Source organism: Pogoniulus pusillus, chromosome 6 (genome assembly GCF_015220805.1).
Source record: "Pogoniulus pusillus isolate bPogPus1 chromosome 6, bPogPus1.pri, whole genome shotgun sequence".
Taxonomy (NCBI): Eukaryota; Metazoa; Chordata; class Aves; order Piciformes; family Lybiidae; genus Pogoniulus; species Pogoniulus pusillus.
Genome location: NC_087269.1, coordinates 37,038,699 through 37,047,150, shown reverse-complemented (window position 1 = coordinate 37,047,150; position 8,452 = coordinate 37,038,699).

Here is an 8,452-nt window from a genome sequence, read left to right as displayed (position 1 = left end):
AAATTTTATCTGGGTGAAAACCAGGCTAGTTCTGGGGAGTGGGTGAACAAAGAGGCATTTTAGTTCAGTAGCACTCAATTTACTTCTTAAAAGTTCAGATAAACAATTTACATATCAATAAATGGTTAACAGTAAATTAATTCCAGAGGAAAAAAATAAAGAAAAAACACAAAACAAACCAACCAAACAAACAAAAAATCACAACACAAATGCAGATAGAAAAATTAAATCTCTCATATGGTTCCACTGACATGTGTTGAGACACAGCACATGGAAATATAAGATTTGCTTTCCTGGTTTGTAGCTGGAGAGATTTATCTTGGAATTATCTTGTGTGCTTTGTTAAACTGCACACATCTTTCAGGTCCTGCATCTCTTTGCATGGGAGCACCACTATGGTTGATGTACAGTTGGAGTTGATGATCTTCAAAGTATTTTTCAACTGAAAAAAATTGGTGATTCCACTTCACTCTTTGTAGAAATACACCCAGAAAGCCGTAATAAAGCACAGAACTGCAAGCCTGATGCTCTTCTATGGACTAGAGCACATTGTGGCCACATTTTGTAGTAAAAAAAAAATCACATAATTAAAGGCTGAGAATTTTAAAGAATAAAAACTTATTAAGAACATCATAGGAAGATGGGAACTGTAGCAAAACACTTTTTGAATATCAAGGAAGATTTTACAAGGTATTAATGAATAAAAATACTACAGAGAGTATAAAAACAGGGTTAATATCATTAAAACGTTTTCACTTTTAAGTATATAATAGAGAAACTGTTTTGGCACAAAAATTGTGTGCTATATCCTGTTTTGAGAACCACTCTTACTAAAGCAGAGAGTAAAGAGTTCAATTGCCTTAAAACTGTTTCAGTAACATTAAACTTAAGTTTTGACAAAGAGAACTCTCAGGAACAGCACACAGTATCTTTCTGTTGTTTGATGATTGGGTACAACTCTCATAGAGAGATACAAAATTATCAGTTAAGGTCACTGAAACTTCTTCGTTTGACATTAAAGACCTTCTGCCTTCGTGTTAAAAAAAAATTGACCTATAAATGTTTTCTGAGGTTTCTAACCAAGAGCTCTGAATTCCTTACTCTAATCTTAGGGCCAGTGGCAGCCCACAGCCGTATTTCCTTTTATCTGCAATGAAGAAAAAAACAAAACAAAACAGGGTTTAAGAAGAGAGGCAAGAGATCCATCCTGCAATCTCAATTCAGGCCCTCGTATAGGATGAGTTACCAACACGTTCAGTGTGGTGTAATTTTCCTTCAGCCAAGCACAGTGGGAAAGCTTTTGCCACTGAAGCATATATCTCTGATCTTCAGAGACGTCAGCCCCTTCATTGAACTGCCCACTTAAATGTTCCAAGAACTACATGGGAGCAGGTTTCAAGCTTGGAAGGCACTGAAACACAAGCAGGAGTGCAGCTTCAAAGAAAGTGTTTAAAAGAACAGCAGCACTTCTGCTTGCTTGGGGAGACTAGCAGGCAAGCTGGCCAGTAGAGATCTGTGTTTCACTTACAAGAGCTGCCAAAATACCCAACAAGCAAAACTGTATAAACACATCTGCCTTTGTGACATTCTTGCTGTTCACTGCAGAACTGGCATGGAAATTCAGCTGCGATTAATTCAAGAGAATTCCTTTTTTGCTTACTTGAGCATGCCAATAGCTTTAAAGTCAACTGACTTATGGCACTGAGCACAACCAGCACAGCCAATAGCAAGGAAGATTGTCTTTAGCCATTTTGGCATTCAGAGTCAGGCTTGGTTGTAAAAGACAGATTGATTCAAAAGCTTCTTTGCAGGGAGATACAAATAAAATGAAAATAACCAGTTCCAGGCAAGTTGTCAAACTGTCAATAACTAGTGCATGGAGCCTGAAGAGGAGTAAAGGAGTCACTGGTAGCACCTCTGTCTCCTTCAACTGTAGGTTGTGCCATCCAGTGCTACATGAATTTGACACATGCACACATTTTCCGCTTGGCATGATTCAAAAAAGACCCTTCACAATCCTGACATTTCTCCACTGAAGTGGCTCTGCCTTCTCCTTGCTGCCAGCCCTGTTCTCTCTTCTGCAGTAAATCATGGACCATCCAGATAGATCTTTAATGTGAAATGCTCTGTTCTAAGCAAAAAGCAGTTACTGGGTGTTGGTTAAGTACTTATCTGTGCAGTGAAAGACTTGCTATAAAACCATCATCCTGCAGTTGTACATTCCTGTGCCTGTTCAGCTGAAGGTCAACTCCAACTGCTACAACACTCCTAGGGCTAACTCCTTTGCCTGGAAATCTTCTGTCATGCAAGACAAAAAGTATACAATATAAAGCTATAGACGTGGGAGTTAGATACAGCTAGGGTAGTGTCTTCTCTCCCCAAAATTCACTCCTCTGCACACTCCCTGACTTCAGCTCACATTTAACCTCAGCCAAGGAGAGTTGTGCTGCCTTTCAGTGACACAGTACCTACAGAGCTATTCAGAAGAAAACATTCCCCCCTGCAGGAGGCTTTCCAGAAAACCATAAATCAAGGGACACATGACCACTGTTATGTCAAACTCACTCCCAGGCAACACTTAGCTAAATGCCACCACCACAGAAGAAACTGGCCCTTAGACTCAGGCCTCCTGCTTGCAATAAGGACAGGAGCCACCGTCACACATTGAGGTGGAATGAAGCAGGAAGCAGGCCTCAGATCTTGTTTCAGGGCATATCCCACTGCGGAGAGGCTTTTTTCATTCAGCTGAGACAAAGCTTTGATGGTATATGGGCAACTTCACACCTGCCTGAGCAGCTGATGTGTTGATGGATATGCACACCCACTTTTCCTTCCACTCTCTCTAAACAGATATCCCAACTTTAAAAGATGTTCCCTGTGCTAGGAAATAAATTTCTGCAGCCTTTCATTGGCCTCGAATTTATGGACCACTGAAAAGAAACAAAACCAATAAACTAACAGTAAAAAAAAAAAAAAGGAAACAAAACCAAACAACATCACGAAAAGCAAAATACCAACAAAAAAACCCAAACCAAAACAAAACCACCACAACACCAAAAGCCAAAAACAGCTTAGAAATTAAAAGCAGCATCTGACCACCACGGGAGGTCTCAGAAGTTGTTTGTACACTGCAGACTAAACAGCCTTACTTGACTTAAAAGATTTAAGCTCAAAGTTCCCAAATCTTTCTCCATGGCTTTGGCACTATTAAACACTTTCTGTGCTTCAGTTCATCTAAATTTCAGCCAAAAGGAAGTGACAGAAGCCAAACAGAACAACTGAGCACCTCCACTGTATTACAGAAGACTCTGTTAATATCTTTTCAAAAAACAATTTAACAGAACCCTTACCGAGAAGATTCTGGGGGTTGTTGGGTTCCACACAGCAAAGTGAAGCCTCCAGTGGCAATGAGAGAGATGTGCGGGTGCCTGCAGGACGTTGAAAGTGTAGAACAATTCCAACGAAAAACTTCAAGTATGCAGTCCATGAAGTATTTCAGCAAGTGAGCTGAAGGACAGGCTCTATTTGCTGCTATGTTTTCGTGGGAACAAGCAAAATGTTTCATAATTTCAAGGGAGTTTTCAACCTTGGAAACTCAGTCTGTAACTGGCTGGAAAAATCCAGCATCCAGGATTAAAAAAAAAAGGAATACAAAAAGCAAAACACTGCTACAGGACAACAACAAAAACAATCACCTCACTCTTTTTGTACAAGAAAAGCAGAATAAAGATCACAGAGGTTCAGTTTATTCCAGCTTTTCAAATAGTGTTTCAGCTTTCAAAACAGACTGAGTTTACCAAGTAGAGAGCAGTTTCAGTTGTTTCATTGCCCAAAAATGTTTCTGCTTCAGTACAAATCAGGCTGCTTACATAGAACCTGTGCACTGCCAAGTGAATGGAATACAGATTGCTGCTGATGCATCAGTACAAGATAAAGCATAGTAGGAAAAACAACAACAACAAAAAAAAACCCACAAAACTGTTTTGCATCATGTAATAGTTATTGCCAAGGGCTTCACTGTATTCTCATCATTGACAGCATTCATTCTACACATTGGTAAAGCTCCCTAAATATGAAACAAGATGCAAAATTTTCTGAATAAAGCTGCTCACCTCTTTCTGGTGATACTTCTTACAAGATTTTACTTGGTATCGGATGAAAGCAAGCCTTTTAACAAGGCTACTCAATATTGAGAAACTCCTATTACATAGCAACAAAGGACAAGAGCATCCTGGGCCAGATCAACAGGAGCAGAGACAGCACATAAAAGAAAATTACGATCTGCCTCTACTTGGTGCTTGCTAAACAATATCTAGCACATTAAGTGTAGTTTTGGGCCTCCAGTAGAGAAAAAGTATCTATAAATGGGCCACCAAGATGGTCTGGGCTGGAACAACTGTCTTCTGAGGCAAGTCTGAGGGAACAGGTCTTATTGAACCTGAAGGGAAAATAGATTTGGGAGGACTTGACGGGAGACTCTTGAGAAGATGGAGCCAGGCTCTGCATAGCAGTGCAGGCTGGGAGGATGAAGCAACAGTGGGACATCATTGTTTGGAACAGGAGAGATTCATACTGGATAGAAAGAGAACCTTTTTACCTTTAAAGACAGTGCAGAAGTAGAGTGGGTTGCCCATGGAGGTTGTGCAGTCTTCAGTCCTGGGAAAATTTCCAAGAGGTGGCCTGAATAAAGCCCTGAGCAACCATAGATGACTCTGCTTTGAGCCAGAGATAGGCTCCCAGGAATACAATTAGTCCAGTCATATGGTTTAGTTGCACACTGGTACCTGTGCCTCCCAGAGCAACTTTCAGCCCCTACTTTGACCGCTCTTCCTCCTTTAAACCAGTGCAACAGCACTTTTGACCTCCATTAGCTGTGAAGCCTCCTTGGGTTACACCAAGTTAAGGAAAAAAATGTTACATGTAGATCATGGGGTTAATGAGGCCATGCAAAACAGTGTCCATATGGCAAAGCTATTGCTTTTCTCTTCAACTCTCAAAGAAATAGCAACTGCTTTTTTGCTTGGGTGTTTTGTTTTTTTTCATAACTGAGCTCCATCTGCGTGGGCTCATTGCTAGCACTGCTGCTCTCCACACTGATGGAGGAGAGGTCATAAAACAAGATGGCAACATAGAAAAACTAAAACCATCCTTGAAATGAAGTCTCTTGATTTTGAAACAGTATCAATTACTATAGTTGAAGCACTACTAATTAATGCAATTTATGTAATTACCTACGTGATACTAACACAAACTGTTATCTTTCCCGACTGAAAGAAAAAAAATAGCATGGTTTGAATTACCCTCATCCTGAAAGAGCATTAAGGCAAAGGTCTGCCATTCATAATGTGAGGGCAAGGATCCAAAAGACTGAGAATAGCACAGCTCAGCCTGTTTGCTTAATTTTTTCCCCTCTCACTTCAACAGACAGAAGACATAACTGCTGAGAATCTTTATCACTGCTAAATACACAATACATACCAGAGGCTTCAGAACTAACCTTGTTAGAGGTTATTTTTAGAACAATTCACAGTAATTAAACTGAATGGAGCTTATTATTTAAAAAACCCTATACATTGCTGCTCAGGTTAAAGTGTGACTAGAGACTACCTGCTCAGGGAGTGAAAAATGTTGCATGCACAAACATTTTTGCAGATTATTGAGGTAATTCAATCTGGTAAATGCATCAGAATTTTTGAATGTTACAGTACCTTGTTGCCATGAGTTCAATCAGTAGTTTGAATGTAGCATTAGTGCAATATATATTCAACTAAGAAAAGGCTTTTATAATGCAGGATGAATGCCCTGGTAAGAATTTGATATGGAAATCCATGAAATGTACAAAGGCATCCTCTCACCTGAGGCCAGTGGCTGAATGCCAGCCCTTACCCTTAGGTGCTGAGTGTTATGAAATAGTGTAAGGTTTGCACAGCCATTACAAGAAGATAATTAAATTAGTAACCAAATAATAGCAAAGTAGATAAAAGGTTATCCTTCAAGGAGTAGAATTGTTTTCTTCCTTTTTTCTGTCCTGGAAATACATTGACAGTCACCACTGGAACAACTGTGATAACCTCAAAAAACCAACTGCAACAGAATATGCAAGTTAGAATATTCTGAATCAAACACCTCACTGAAGATAACTTTAACTGTGATGTTTGAGAGTAAAATTATTAAAAACTCAAACTGTTCTTCATGTCCTAGCAGCCTGTACACAGTAGTGCAAAATAAAGCACCATTTTAGGTCATCTACCCTTTTCAGTCCTGAAAGGAAAAAAAAAGGAACAGAACTCTAAATAATCCTAAGTAATCCAACACAAATTATGACCACATACTGCGAGTTAATACTTCACAGAAACCAGCACCATTGAAATACAAAATGATTCTCTTTTGACTTGCAAACTTACATCACGATTTGTGAGGTACGATGAAAGACACTGGAAGAAAGGGATTCCCAAAGAATGGAATGCCATGAAGCACATCCTCAGCTTCTTGCTGAGCTGCCATCCTCATTAAAACTGTGTTCCTGTGTGTACGTACAGAGTGCCTGACAAATTACATCACTCCAGAGTCATGACCTTTTACAGGCAAAACAGGAATCAGCTCCTCTCAAGGCCATAATTTTGACTGTACCTTCACTAGGCACACAGCAGAATGGTGTGAGCTACTTTAAATTATTCAGATGGAAATAAGTCTGTCCTAAAAGCTTCCCAGGTCCATTTGGGAAAATAATTTGTCTCTCACTTTAAGCAAGATTGAGAATTGCTAAGAGGTAGAGAATATTGAAGTAAGCAGTTATAGATGGATGCCAGGTGTACTAGTTCCACAAGCAGCACTTCAAAATGTTTCCTAAAGCTGGCATAAACATGCAGAGAAAACAGCCAGGTGGCCAGTGCCTGCGGAGCCACCTGTCAACACTGCAAAGGCAAGGTACACTTGGGAGTCATCACCGCAAGGGAACGGAGCTCCCCAAAACTGCTTTCTGCCCTTCTTTGGAAGGTAATTACAGCCCATAAATACCATGGAAGTTTTCCTCTTCATCCCTCAAGCTGTCAATGAACATTTTTCAAGAGACGAAATCCCACCCCTCTCCTAGCACAGGAATTCTGTCTGAATGCCAAATTAGCATTAGCATTCCAACACTGCAAAATCGAGGGGCTTCAGAGACCATCTCTGCTCATTTTTTTGGGGCCCCTTTTATGAATGCTTCTCTCTAAATTCTGAGAAAGACTCACAAGGGAAAAAGAAGTGAGCTAGACTTGCTTACTGCAGAAGGGTTGGATTAAGTGACCTCTACAGGTCCCTTCTAACCCGGTGCATTCTATGATTCTATCAGGTTACTCTCTCTAAAATACACAAATTACAAGATCCCAAAATAACTCCTTCTCTGATCCAGTTCCAGCAAAAATTGATTAAACTTAACATTTCACGGAAACCTGCCCTGTCCTTTCAGTGTCACTCTTTGTTGGGATATTTCCTAAGTGAGATAAATTTGTAGCCTGCAGTAGGGACTTGAAGGCTCAGTGAAGCCCAACAATCAGCCCTCTCTCATTAAGAGGAGTGATCAACACAGAGAAATCGCAGCCCACATGCAAATCACAGCCTCAGCCTAACTGGAAAATCCAGAGTTTCCTTAGCTTTCATTGTGAATAGTTGGTATCCCTGCAACAAAGACGCGGAACCGGCAGCAAATTCAGTCTCTAAAGGCTAAGGAACAATGTTTAAAGATTCTGTTTGCCTCTGCTCGACAGGAGCCACAAGAGAAAAAAAAAATAAGAGCCAGGCAGTTCAGCCTCATAGAAAATGCTGTCAAGAGAGAGGGCAGGCTGGACCTACAGAAACGAACTGACTATAAATAAGGACAATAAGCCAGCAGCTAGAGGTGCTTTCCCCGGGAACGGTGACTCCTTTCTCTCTTCAAAGGCTCTGGAGGTAGTGCTTTCAAACTGAAATAGTACTCAATTGTATCTCTAAGTGTCAACTGAGAGGCCCCTACTCCTCACCTGGCACTGCCCTCTATGCATCCCCCGCGGCTGTAGGCGGAAGGTGGGAGGGAGCAGTTTGCCCCTCGTTTGGTAAACAATTGACTGAACAACCTAGTTGAGCACAGGAGATGGTCCAAGGGAGTGTTAGCATATCGACAGAGACTGCTCGGCCCCTGCTTCATTGTCTGAGAGAGATTTAAATTGCAGTGATTTTTCCTTCTTTTCCACCCCCTAAGGAGAACGTGAGAGGTCCTTCCCAGTCCTGGGTATACCACGCAAACTAGAGCTGGGGTCCCTACCGGAAGGATAAAGACATTTCAGATTTTACCTGGGAATAAATACAGAAGAACAGTTTGTATTTCTTTGTAATATTTTTGCACTACATTTTCCCTCTACTTGATTAATCTTCCCGTGGCCAACATTGGTCAAGGTGTAGTCTACTCCACAAAGACAGTAGTGTTTCTCTAGAA